Source organism: Tamandua tetradactyla, chromosome 5 (genome assembly GCF_023851605.1).
Source record: "Tamandua tetradactyla isolate mTamTet1 chromosome 5, mTamTet1.pri, whole genome shotgun sequence".
Lineage (NCBI taxonomy): Eukaryota > Metazoa > Chordata > Mammalia > Pilosa > Myrmecophagidae > Tamandua > Tamandua tetradactyla.
In genome coordinates, this window is record NC_135331.1 from 167,672,365 (window position 1) to 167,686,041 (window position 13,677).

Below are 13,677 nucleotides of genomic sequence, written 5' to 3' on the forward strand. Positions count from 1 at the left end.
ATCAATATGAAAAAACCAATGATGAGATAGTTTACATTTTTTATACTGTCTTCAAAATCTTGTGTGTATTTTATATTTATAGCACATCTCAATTTGGATTAACTTCATTTCAAGTGTTCAATAGCCATTTGCACTATCATATAGGACAGTACAGCTTTAAAATGGAAAATATTTTTGCATTTTTCCCATCCAGTCACCCAAAGTCCAGTCTTCACGCAGTACCCAAGAGACCCTTCTCTTTTGGGGCTCTTTACTTAATAAGCACCCACTACCACTTCATAGCCCTTCACCATACACAGACTTTACTGTACGCTCAGATGTTCTTTTACCCCTCTGCCCTCCTCCCTTGATCCTAGCTTCTAGTCCAGTTAGTTTGCTTCTCAGAAGGAGTAACAAACTTTTAAAGCAAACACACCTATAAAACAAACATGTTCTCTTGCTAATATTGATCCTGTGTATTACCACAGCTATAGTGTGCAATTATGCTAACATAATTTTTAAAATCTTTCTTCCCAAAGACCCCTCTCCCAGTTTGTTTGGGGATGGGGTGGGGGTGGGGGTATGAAAATAAAGGTGGGAAAGGAAGACAAATTCTATGCCTTCCCATTGACTGTATGAGATGCTTCTCAAGACTAATGTAACGTTTCCTTTCCTGTGCTCTTATAAATGCTACCAGCATTCAAACTTAAGGAAGTAGCCTTCTGTCATTGTCTTATGGAACCATGTGGTTTAGCTGTACTCCATTGGTATGGCATTGTCAACCTTTACACAAGAATAACCAGACCTGACTGGCTGTGTGATTCTTTTCTGTGTAGTGTATGGGAGGCCCAGATGCTAATCTTTTGGGCCAAGGCTGCTGGAAGCAAGACCACTTGGTCTACGAGCCCAAGGTGCTAATATCAGAGAAGTCCTTAAGAAGGTATCTTTGTTTCCTTAGGACTACTATAACAAAGTACTACAAACGGAATGCCTTATAATCTTAAAAAAAAAAAAAAAAGATTATTGTCTCATGGTTCTGGAGGCTGGAAATCTGAAATCAACTCTTCCTCTGAAGTCTCTAGGGAATAATCCGTCCCACACCTCTCTGCTGGTTTCTGGTAGTGGTGGCAATCCTTGGCTTGTGATGTAACAATCGCTGCCCTGTTGACATGTGTACTTTCCTTCTAATAAGGCCACTAGTCCTATCAGATCCAGACCCACTCTAGTCCAGTTTGGCCTCATCTTAACTAGACACACCTTTAAAGACCTATTTCCAAATGGTGTCATATTCAGGGGCCAGGGATTAGGATTTGAATATATCTTTTGGGGGGATGCAGTTCAATGCATAACAGATGGTGACCCCTTCCCTGGCATGAAGAAGGTCTTGGGCTAGTGTTAACAAGTGTACACTAAGCAATAATACCAAGAAACGAAAGATCCTACAACCTGCTATGGACACTCTGCCACTTTATGAACCTATTTAAGGGCATATGGCAGAGTAGAAAGAACCTCAGCATGAGAGGTAGCAGGCTTTTTCTGCCAGCTTGACCTGGAGTATGACTCGTCAATCATGGAGCCCTGATACCCCATGGCATGTCCAGAATCTGTCTGAATTTACATGCAGCTGTTTCAGAGCAAGAGCTCACTGCCAAATGGGCACAGAGGCCAATTCTATGACAGCGGGACTTTGAGAAAAGAAAGGGTTTTATTGCAAGGTTGATGGGCAAGGAGACAGGAGACAATCTGTCTCCCATATTCACGAACTAAGGGAGACTTATAGGATGGAAACAAAGGTTGGTGAGGAGAGTGATGGGGATTCAGATCAACATTTTCTGATTGTTTGTTTATAGACTATCTATATATGGTAGAAATATGACAGCAGGCCACATTTTATCTTCATTTTGAGGGACCCCTCACATTTTATTTGCTTCTAACCACTCCTCATCCCCAAAACCTTCATTCTGAGGAAACTGATTTTTGTTGCTAGTGCCTCAGGGGCTGTTCAAAGGGCAAAGGTTCACCGTGTCTGTGTCTGTGCATGCTCTGCTGTCGGCTGAAGTGACTGTGGTTGAGTTTGCCTGAAGAGAAACTCAGGGAAAATTTTTAGTAATAGGAGAGGAAGGAATATGATAAGCAGCAGGTTTTGGCCTGAATTTAGTTTTTTAGTTAGGACTCCTGGCTCTCTGCCTATGGTTTCAGTAGCAGAGACTGTTGTGAAGAAATAATGGGAGATGGGGCTACAGAGAAAAGTGGGCCAGACTGTGATGGGCTGGGATCTTAGGAGGTGGGACTGTTTACAAGGTTGGTGGGAAAAAGGGAAGAATTTTAAATAGGAGAATGGCTTTTCACATTGCTATGTAAATTTCTCATGGATCTTTGCCCAAAGGTAATCACAATTATTCCCTTGTTTGTCTTCCTTCATGAGTTTCTTGTTTCTCACAGGATAAAGTTCAATCTCCTTGGGGAAGTTTACAAGTCCAGTTCAATCTGGTCCCTGCCAGCCTCATTTCCCCCCTCAACTGTCCCCATACTGCCATCCTTCCCAAATGGGCCAAGCTGATCATGCCTCTAGGCCTTATACATACTGGCCTCTTTGTCTCTACCCCTACTCTCCTTAGTAAATTCCTACTCTTATTCTAAAGCTCATTCAGGTATCACTCTGGGAACTCTTTCATGTAGAGCTAAAAGTTTCTCCTCATGACTTGTCTGCCTCCATTACACCACTAAGCCCATTGCCATGCTTGGCTGTTGGCTTATCTGCTTCCCATAAGCTATGAGCCATTCATTCATTCATTTTTTTCCACAAATGCCTTATCAGTAAGTATACAAGGCACTGTTCTAGGGTCTGGAAACAGAGCAGTAAACAAGAGAGGCACAAATCCATGTCCTCATGGGACCTATCTAGTGGAAAGAGACAGATATGAAATAAGTAAATAACATATAGAAATGTCAGATGGTTTGATGCCAAAGCTTTTCCAGAGTTCCTAGCCCCTTGCAGTTTGGTGGAGTCTTGTGCCTAGTTTGGGCCAGTGTACTGTGAAGAGAAATGATATGTGTCACTTCCAGTCCAAAGCACTTAGGACCTGGTCCATGACCCTCCAGCTCTTTTCCCCTGCTGCAACAGATGGAGACATCCTCAATCCCTGGGCCCACTACTGGAAGACAGTTGCCTAGGAAGCCACTGGCCCAGCAATGGGCTCTGCATGAATGAGAGACACATTTTAAGTGTTAGACCACAGAATGTTGAGATTGTTTATCATGAGATAATACAGCTTTCAGGGCTAGTAAAGATGGTGATAGGTGCTATGGAGAAAACTTAGGTAGGAAGGGGAGATGGAGGATGCTGGAGGGGTGTGGGATATTACCATTGTAAATAGGGTGATCAGGGCAGGCTTTACTGAGAAGATAATATTTGAATAAAGAGCTTAAGGAAATAATTAAGCAAACTATGTGACTTTGTGGGAAAAGAGTGCTAGGCAGACAGAAGCATCACTGCAAAGGCTCTGAGGCTTAGCAGTGTTGCAGAAACAGCAAGGAGTTTAGTGTAGCTGAAGTAGAATGAATGAGGGGAAAAGCAATAGGAAATGAATTTAGAAAGATGGGGAGCAGTTTATGCAGGGCTTTGTGGACCATTGCCAAGACTTTGGCTTTGACTTTGAGTGAACTTTGTTCTGAAGAGTGATGTGATCTGACCTACATTAAAAAAAATCTTTTTATTAATTAAAAAAATTACAAGAAACAAACATTCCCAACACATACACTCAGCAATTCACAATATCATCACATAGTTGCATATTCATCATCATGATCATTTCCCAGAACATTAGCATCAATTCAGAAAAAGAAATAAGAAGACAACAGAAAAATATAACAAACAGAAAAAAAAATTTTTACAGGCCATACCCTTTACTGATCCCTTTCATTGATCACTAAGCATTTCAAACTAAATCTATTTTAACATTTGTTCCCCCTATTATTTATTTTTATTCCATATGTTCTACTCATCTGTTGACAAAGTAGATAAAAGGAGCATCAGACACAAGGTTTTCACAATCACACAGTCACATTGTGAAAGCTATATCATTATACAATCATCTTCAAGAAACATGGCTACTGGAACACAGCTCTACATTTTCAGGCAGTTCCCTCCAGCCTCTTCATTACATCTTGAACAACAAGGTGATATCTACTTAATGCATAAGAATAACCTCCAGGATAACCTCACGACTCTGTTTGGAATCTCTCAGCCATTGACACTTTGTCTCATTTCACTCTTCCCCCTTTTGGTTGAGAAGGTTTTCTCAATCCTTTGATGCTGGGTCTCAGCTCACTCTAGAGTTTTTCTCAACCCCTTGATGCTGAATCTCAGCTCATTCTGGGATTTCTGCCGCACGTTCCAGGAAGATCCACACCCTTGGTAGTCATATCCCACATAGACAGGGGGAGGGTGGTGAGTCTGCTTGCTGTGTTGGCTGGAGAGAGAGGCCACATCTGAACAACAAATGAGGTTCTCCTGGGGGTGACTCTTAGGCTTAATTTTAAGTAGGCTTGACCTATCCCCTGTGGGGTTAAGTTTCATATGAACAAACCCCAAGACTGGGGGGCTCAGCCTATAGCTTTGGTTGTCCACACTGCTTGTGAGAATATCAAGAATTCAACTTGAGGAAGTTGAGTTTTCCCCCGTTCTCACCATTCCCCAAACAGAACTTTGCAAATACTTTTCCACTCACTGATCAGATCACTCTGGGATTCATCAGGGCATCACCTGGACAAACCAACAAAATCCCATGTCCTATATAAAGTTCTATGTACTTAAGGTGTTCAATCAACTATCTACATAAGTTATATTAGGAGATGCACTAGTCAAAGTATAGATTTGTACCAAATAAACATATTTTGCTTTAGTCTCACACATTAGTTGAAATTTTAAAATATTAAGTACCATCTATTTTCAGCACACTGCAGTAATGACATTCTTTTGTTCTTCCTCATGCAAAAACATTTTTTTAATTTGCACATCTAGTCACTATCAGTATACACTCCAGGCATTCCTAGATTACACCATCTCAATCTTTATCGTCTATCTTTCTTTGTGATTTCATTTATGCCCCAGCCCTTCTCCCTCTATCATTCTCATATGCAGCTTCATTCAGTGTTTTAACATAATTGTATTACAGTTAGGTAATATTGTGCTGTCAATTTCTGAGTTTTTATATTCAGTCCTGTTGCACAATCTGTATCCCTTCAGCTCCAATTACCCAATATCTCACCCTATTTCTATCTCCTGATGCTCTCTGTTACCAAGGAAATATTCCAAGTTTATTCGCTGATGTCAGTTCATATCAGTGAAACCATACAGTATTTGTCCTTTTGTTTCTGACTAATCACACTCAGCATAATGTCCTTAAGGTCCATCCATGTTGTTACATACTTCATAACTTTATTCTGTCTTACAGCTGCATAATACTCCATCTTATGTAAATGTCACAGTTTGTTAAGTCAACTGTCTGTTGATGGACATTTTGGCTGTTTCCATCTCTTGGTAATTGTTAATAATGCTGCTATAAACATTGGTGTGTAAATGTCCATTTGTGTCCTTGGCCTCATGTCCTTTGAGTGGAGACAGCATATAGATGGGTCCTGTTTTTTAATCCATTCTGCCAGACTATGTCTTTTGATTGGAGAGTTTAATCCATTAACATTCAGTGTTATTACTGCATGGGTAGTACTTTCTTCTACTATTTTGCCTTCTGGATTTTATATGTCATATCTAATTTTCCTTCTTTTTACCTTTACTCATAGTCTTCCTTTCTACACCCTTCTCTGTGCCTCTCTGTCTCTAGTGTTCTCTTTAGTATTTCTTGCAGAGCTGGTCTCTTGGTCACAAATTCTCTCAGTGATTTTTTGTCTGAAAATGTTTTAATTTCTCCCTCATTTTTGAAGGACAATTTTGCTGGATATAGAATTCTTGGTTGGCAGTTTTTCTCTTTTAATAATTGAAATATATTATCCCACTGTCTTCTCACCTCCATGGTTTCTGCTGAGAGATCTGCACATAGTCTTATTGGACTTCCTTTGTATGTGGTGGATTGCTTTTCTCTTGCTGCTTTCAAGATCATCTCTTTCTCTTTGACTTCTGACATTCTGATTATTAAATGTCTTGGAGTACGTCTGTTTGGATCTATTCTCTTTGGGGTACGCTGCACTTCTTGGATCTGTAATTTTAAGTCTTTCATAAGAGTTGGGAAATTTTCAGTGATAATTTCCTCCATTAGTTTTTCTCCTCCTTTTCCCTCCTCTTCTCCTTCTGGGACACCCACAACATGTATATTCATGCACTTCATATTGTCTTTCAATTCCCTGAGTCCCTGCTCATATTTTCCCATTTTTTTCCCTATAGTTTCTGTTTCTTGTCGGATTTCAGATGTTCCATCCTCCAGTTCAGAAATCCTATGTTCCATCTCTTGAAATCTACCATTGTAGGTTTCCATTGTTTTTTCATCTCTTCTGCTGTGTCTTTCATTCCCATAAGTTCTGTGATTTCTTTTTTCAGACTTACAGTTTCTTCTTTTTGTTCTTTCCTTTCCTTCTTTATATCCTCTCTCAGTTCATTGATTTGGTTTTTGATGAGGTTTTCCATGTCTGTTTGTACATTCTGAATTAATTGTTTCAGCTCCTGTATCTCATTTGAATTGTTGGTTTGTTCCTTTGACTGGGTCATATCTTCAATTTTTCTAGTGTGTTTTGTTATTTTTTGCTGGTGTCTAGGCATTTAATTCCCTTAATTAGTTTATTCTGGAGATTGCTTTCACTTCTATTATCTAGGGTTTTCTTGCTGGATGAATTTGTTGTCTATCTGTTCTTTGACATTCTGTTCAACTTTATCTGGACCTTTAGCTTAAGTTTTGTTTAACAGAGGAGAATTTTTCAGTTCTTGTTTTCTTGTTTCTTGCCCTGCTTGTGTGGTGCCTCCCCACACACACACACACTTAGGAGGGTCTACTTAGATATTATAGACCCCAGCCAGATTTTCCCAGACCAACTGGCCTCCTGTCAGGAGGAAAGAGTCACCTGCATTGGTTTTCCCTGAGGGTGAGACCCAGCAGGTTGAAAGACTTTCCTGTGAAATCTCTGGACTCTGTTTTTCTTATCCTGCCCAGTATGTGGCGCTTGTCTGACTGCAGGTCCCACTAGCATAAGATGATGTGGTACCTTTAACTTTGGAAGGCTCTCCCTGCTGGGGGTGTGGTGGAGACAGAGGAGAGGTTGTAGGCTGGTTTTAATGGCTTCAAATTACCAAACCCTGGTGTCTGAATTCCCTGATGGAGGGATTCCACCTGGGTGGTGCTTCACCCCTCCCCTGGAGAAGGCACAAGCTCCAGATAAGCCCCCAAAAGAGCTCACTACTGCCTATGCCTGGGGCAGTTGCAACCTGAAAAGTCCTGCCGCTGTATCTAGAGGCAATCAAGACTTTGTAGATACACAGTCACAAAAACCTCTGTTTCCTGCTTTTTCCCCGCCCCCCCCTTTTTCTGTCAGTCCTGCCCCCTTGGCGCAGGGGCAAAAATGAGCAACCTCCGTTTTGACCAGGTTCACCTGAGCTGGGGGCCTATTTTTAGTAGTCAGAATTTGTTAATTAGTTCCACAATTGGCGCTTGATTGTGCCCAGTCCCTGCTGCAGGTAAAGTCCTTTCCTTTCCTCTCTGGGAAGTGGCCTGTGGGGGAGGGGCGCTGGACGCCGCATCTTTGGGAACTCACGGTTCTGGGGGGTGCTCGCAGCCGGTCCAGCTGGTCCAGACTGGGGTACACTGTGTGTCTGGTCACTATCATGGCTCCAGGAGCTGTTCTGTACTGTGTCTGGTTATTTAGTAGTTGTTCTGGAGGACGAACTAAAATGCGCACGTTGTTAAGCCGCCATCTTGACCCGGAAGCCGCCCTGACCTACATTTTAACACTAATGCTCCTGTATTGGAAACAGACTGAAGGTGTTCAGGGATGAAGCACAAATACTAGTTAGGAGGCTATTGCATTGATCACAATAAAGATGATGTGTCTGAGAAGGCAGCATGGGGAAAAATGGTGAGACACTGCATGTATTTTAAAGGTATAACCAGCAAGATTTTCTGACAGATGGGATATGGAATGTAAGAGAAAGAGAGAAATCAAAGTTGACTCTAAGATTTTGGCCTGAGCATCTGGAAGTTTGGACTGGTTATCAGCTGAGATGTGGATGGAGCAGGTTTTTGAGGGAAGATCAAGATCACAGTTTCGAACATGGAAAGTTTGAGATGCCTACTCAATATTCAGGTGGAAAGAAGTAGAGAGCTGGGCAAATATCTTTCACATAATAGCTATTTAATAAATGTTTATTAGATGAAAGAAAGTTTCTGCCCATAACATAGTTGTGAGATTATGAAAAGATAATGTGCATGAAAGTGCTTTGCAAAGAACATCATGCTTTCAAATGCAGAGCACTTAGCTATGAAATATTATATTCTGTAGACATAGAGGAAATGTAGAGTAGAAGATATCTTTGATATTCTTTTTAAAAGATTTAAAAGATTTTAGCCAATGGATTGAGTCACTCACCAAAAGATTTTGATGAGAATCTGAGCTTGGTGGTTTCCTATGCCATAGTGCACAATTTGTTGAGATTCCAGATCCAGCAAATGCAATTCAAAATGTTTTGGGGTCAACCAAATTGGGACTAACTCCCACAGGGGGCCAGATCTTATTTTGTTTTCAGTTCAAAAGAATCAGAAATCATGCAATACCAGGAGCCCTTTATTCCTTGTTAATCACTGTTGTGGTTTGAAGCTGGTATGTACTCCAGAAAAGGCCATGTTCTCTTAATCCATTCTGGTGATGCAGACCTGTTGTAGGTGGGACTTTTTGATTAGTTTTTTTTCAATTGAGATGTAACCCATCCCATTCAAGGTAGGTCTTGATCTTTTTACTGGAGTCCTCTATGAGAGAATAAAGGACACAGTAAAAGTCCAGAAAGTACAGAGAGAAGCACTCAGAAAATTTTGGGGAGGAAAAGAAAAAACTCTGGAGAAGATGAGAGAGGAAGCCACTGAAGTCATAATCTGAAAGCAACAAAACTTGGGAGAGAAGTACCAGCAGATGCCAGCTATGTGACAGTTGAGTCCCAGATGCCACAGCCTTTCTTCAGAAAGGTATTTATTGTCCTATAGATGCCTTAATTTGGACATTTTCATAGCTTTAGAATTGCAAATTTATAAGCTAATAAATTCCCATTGTAAAAACCAAAAAACAAAAATCAAACAATAGAAACAAACAAACAAAAAGATCTTGATGGAATTCTTTGGCTGAACTATTGCTTTCTGAAATTAATGCAAAAATGATTTAGAAAAAGGTAAGTTAGAGAAATATTGTTTACATTGCTCAAAAGTCTAAAACTCATATTAGCAAGTGATGGCAGAAACCACCAAAGTGAAAAGAATGAATGATGGGCCACCAATTTTACTACAGTTACTATTTTCAGCAAGTAGTTATTTTGGCATTAGTTAATTTTCAGACTTAAAAACATATGAATCATACCAAAGATCAGATTATTTCTTTTCCAAACAGGTAATTATTTCCCTACTCTTCCTGCCACTCCTCCAAGCATAACATTGAAGGATCAACTCTCTAAACCACAAAACCTTCAAAAGGAGGGTTTCACAAGGCTGCAAAGGAACCCAGGAAATATATAGTGACTAAGCCATAATTCTGTATGAAGCAACTTGGTCATCTTGACTTCAAAGTACATCTCCCATGGACATTTAAGAGAGGAACTGAAGAGGTAAAAGAGCAAAGTAGAGTGGAAAGAGAAGAAATACCTACGTCTAAAAGAAGGGCTTGTATAATGGGGCAGGGGTAGAGAGAGTGGGAAACAAAAAAACATTTAAATAGATGATAGCTTTGAGGTCAGCACTACTGTTGCTTTCCATAAGCTCCAGAAAAGGATCCAGTAGCCATGTCTTTAAGGTCTTATAAAATTCCCCTGTACAAGAACATTGGGAAAGGTCTTTTCCAGTAAAGTGGATAATGTATACTACACTAAGTTGTCCTTTTTTCTTCAATGGAAAGCTCCTTTTATGTAATAGTTGATAGGAACTAAATGCAAACAGAAGCCAACATGCCAGTTTTTACATCTAAACAAGCTGTTTAATTTTTCTATGTGGCATGTCATTTTCTCAGCATCTTCTCTCTTTTCCACTGGTGCCTATTATTATATAAGAATAATTTCACTGCTAGAACTCTAGTAGAAGAAAGCTCCTAGTTACATGAAAAGTTTTATGGCTAAAGGATAGCAAAAGCAAAGCAAAAACAACCTACTAAAGAAATATTTAACTATGATATCCTTTTAATGGAATATTATGAGCCATAGCTATTATTTAGAAATGCTCACACTTTTACTTATTAGAAGATCTCTAAGTTTCTGCTTAAATGATTAAGGGTCTAGAATTGACTGGGAAATTCGTTAAAGAGGAGTCTCTTCAGGGAAATCGAGTATTTCATTATCTGGTGTTGTAATAGCACGTAAAAACAAATAAGAGAACCATAGAACTGAAAGGCCCCAGAGTGTGCCACTCATCTACCTTTCTGATATTGGCAACTAACTATCTAAACAGATGACAATCTGCCCTGTTTGTGAAGGTTCCAGAGGAGTTCCTGTAATTTTGCAACAGGCAATGCCACTTATACAAACTTATTGGCAGGTCTACGGAAAGCCAGGATATAATGACCGCACAGATAAACAAGTTCTATCCAACAACCGACTACTTTTACTTATGAAAGTTTTTATGTTATAAGAATGCATAGATAGAAACAAAAGATTTGGAGCCATTAGTTCCATAGTTTAAAATGACTTATGAATAACAAATAAGAAAATCAGATTTTCTTAGCATTATTATACTAGGCCAATGTTTCTTAACCATGTTTCATTATCACTCCATTTTCTCCCAGTTGCTCTCCTCCAAAGAAATGTTCATACCAAAGATACATCATATATTTGTTTATGTACATTATGTATATTTGTGCTTTATACTTAAAAATAGTAAGTTTTTTGCCCATCAAGAACCACTTTCCACCATGAACATTATCCCCACTATGGAGAATGCATGTGTTAGGTTGCAGTGACATGAAATCAGAATCTATGAAAGCAAAATACAATATTTTTGACTGGTACATATTGAAAATACAGGTAGGGATTATAAAATCATAGATTTATATTTAAATCTATATACAAAAATATAAAAATCTATTTTTTTATTTAACAGATATTTTCTGAGAAATTACTGTATGTTGGGCTCTGTGCTAGGCACAAAGGAATACAATGCCAAGCAAAAATAAACTTGTTCTTTACCCTCAAAGCAATTATAATCCTAAATATTGGTCAGTAATGAAACAAATAATATAAAACAGCAACTGCAGTGAGTGCTTCAAAAGAGAAATACTTGGTGATAAAGGGAAGCCAGGGGGACTTCCCTGAGGAAGTGATGATTGAGCTAAGATAGGAAGAAGAAGCAGCCTAACTAGGCAAAAAGTGGAGGGAGAAATTTCCAAGGAGAGAGGACAGCATGTGTAAAGTACCTGTGGCAAGAGGATGCATGGAACCCACAAGGAACCAAAAGAAAACTTGAGTGCCTGGAACACAACAATCCAGGCAGAAAGTGATAAAAAAAAAAAAAAAAAAAAAAAAAAAAAAGTGGAGCTAGTCAAGGGTTTCTCAATCATAGCACTGCTGACATTTGGAGCCTGAGAATTATTTGTTGTAGGGACTGTCCTGTGCATTATAGGATGTTTAGCAGCATCTCTGGTCTCTACCCACTAGATGTCAGTATGACGTCTGTTCCAGCTACAAGAACCAAAAATGTCTCCAGGTATTACCGAAGGTCCTTTAAGGGAGGCATGGAGTGGGAGGGAGCACTCTCCTTTGAGAACTGCATTAGATGGACAGGACAGGCAGAGGCCAAACCATATAGGCCCTCTTAAGGAATTTTGCTTTATCCTGAGTAATGGGGGGCCTTTTAGGAGTATTAAGGGGTTTTGGGGAGTAGAGATATAGTCAGAATTCAATTTCTAAAAGAATCTCTGTCAGCAGTGAGGAAAATGATTGGGAGGGAAAGCCCAGGTGAGAAGGGATATGGATAAACCAATTAAAAGGCCAGATCAGTTTTGAAGCTCCTAATCTGGTTTTGCTGAAGATTTTGACAGCTTATACTAGGGTGATGGGTGGCAGAGACGGAAAGAAGTGGATGGATTTGAGAGACAGGAAGTAAAGTCAACAAGACTTGGAGATAGATTGGATCTGTGGGGTGAGGCAAAGAGGTATGTCAAAAATAATTCATGCTAGAGAAAGTGGACAGGTGGTGATGCTATTTACTGAAATTGAGAAGCTTGAGACGGACTAGGTTGGTGTGGGAGAAAATCACATAATTCAATCATCTTAAATTTGATCTGTTTTTAGAGACCTCTAGGAAGATATGCCACATACGTAATTGGATATGGGTCTGGAGCCCAGGAAGGTCTGAAATGGAGATGTAAATCTGGAAGCCAGTGACCTAAAGATGGTCATCTCAGCTGTAAATGTGTATGCAATATTCTAGGAAAAATATATAGGAGGAAAAAGATGAGGTTCTAAGACTGGGGCTTAAGTATTGACATTGTTAACTGGGCTGGCAGGGAAAAAATGCACCTGAAAGCCTCAGAAAAGGAATGGTTAGAAAGTTGGGCGGAATCAAGGAGAGTTTGCACTCCCAGAAGCCCAGGGAAGAGAATGAGTCAAGAAGCAAGGAGTGGAAACTTGATCAGATGCTACTGAGAGATTAATGAAAGCCTGTGGATATAGAGGAAAGGTCATGTAGTCTTAGCAAGAGTGGTTTTGTGGCTTGATGGGACCAGAGTTCAGATGGGCATGAGTTGAGGAGTAAGTAGAAGGTGATGAAATGGAGACAGTGAGTATGGATAGCTTGGGGAGGTTCTACCATGCTGGGGAGGAAAGAGATAGGATAAGATCTGGAGAAGGCATGAGAATGTTTTTAAATGAAAGGGTCGTGAGCATATTTCAGTGTCGGTTGGGAAGTATGCAGTTGAGAGGCAATGGATGTACCTGAAGAGAAAGGGATACTTCCTGAGAGAAGGAATGGGGTCAATGAACAGAGAGGCCATGGCCTTAGAGGAGGGGAGCAGCAGCATCCTCTACTGTGCAGGAAAAAGGGGAGAAGAAGCAGAAAGTGGTATTTTGTATGTGTAAGATAGAAGCTGAGGGATTTCTGCAGAGAGGGGAGGCTGGGGGTGGGGGACAGAATGGGTTCAGGGGCTTGAGGAGAGTGGAAAACTTTGAAAATATGAGAATTATTAAGAATAATGATTCTCAGGAAGCAACAAGTCCTCAGCCATCTAAGAAAAATAAAATTATGAATTGAATACTCTGCTAAGTCAGGAGACTGTGGTAATGTAATTAAGAAGTATCTATAGAATTCAAACAAAAAATTTTCAACAGCCAACGTTTATGGGTCCCAAGTGCCTTACATGTGCAGTGTCACATACTCCTCAAACAACTCCATGGTGCCATCACTGTCCTATGTTACAGATGAGGAAACTAAAGCTAAGAATAGCTGAGTAATTTACCCAGGTTGAGGTCCCTGCAGAACAGAGACCTGAAGCCAGGCTCTCTGACTCCAGAGC

General features: G+C 40.0%; 1 protein-coding gene across 2 annotated transcripts in view; it reads left to right on the forward strand.

Moving 5' to 3' along the window:
- LOC143685039 (uncharacterized) overlaps positions 1-13,677 on the forward strand; it is a 193,607-nt gene that overhangs the window by 41,675 nt on the left and 138,255 nt on the right. The window lies entirely within an intron of this gene.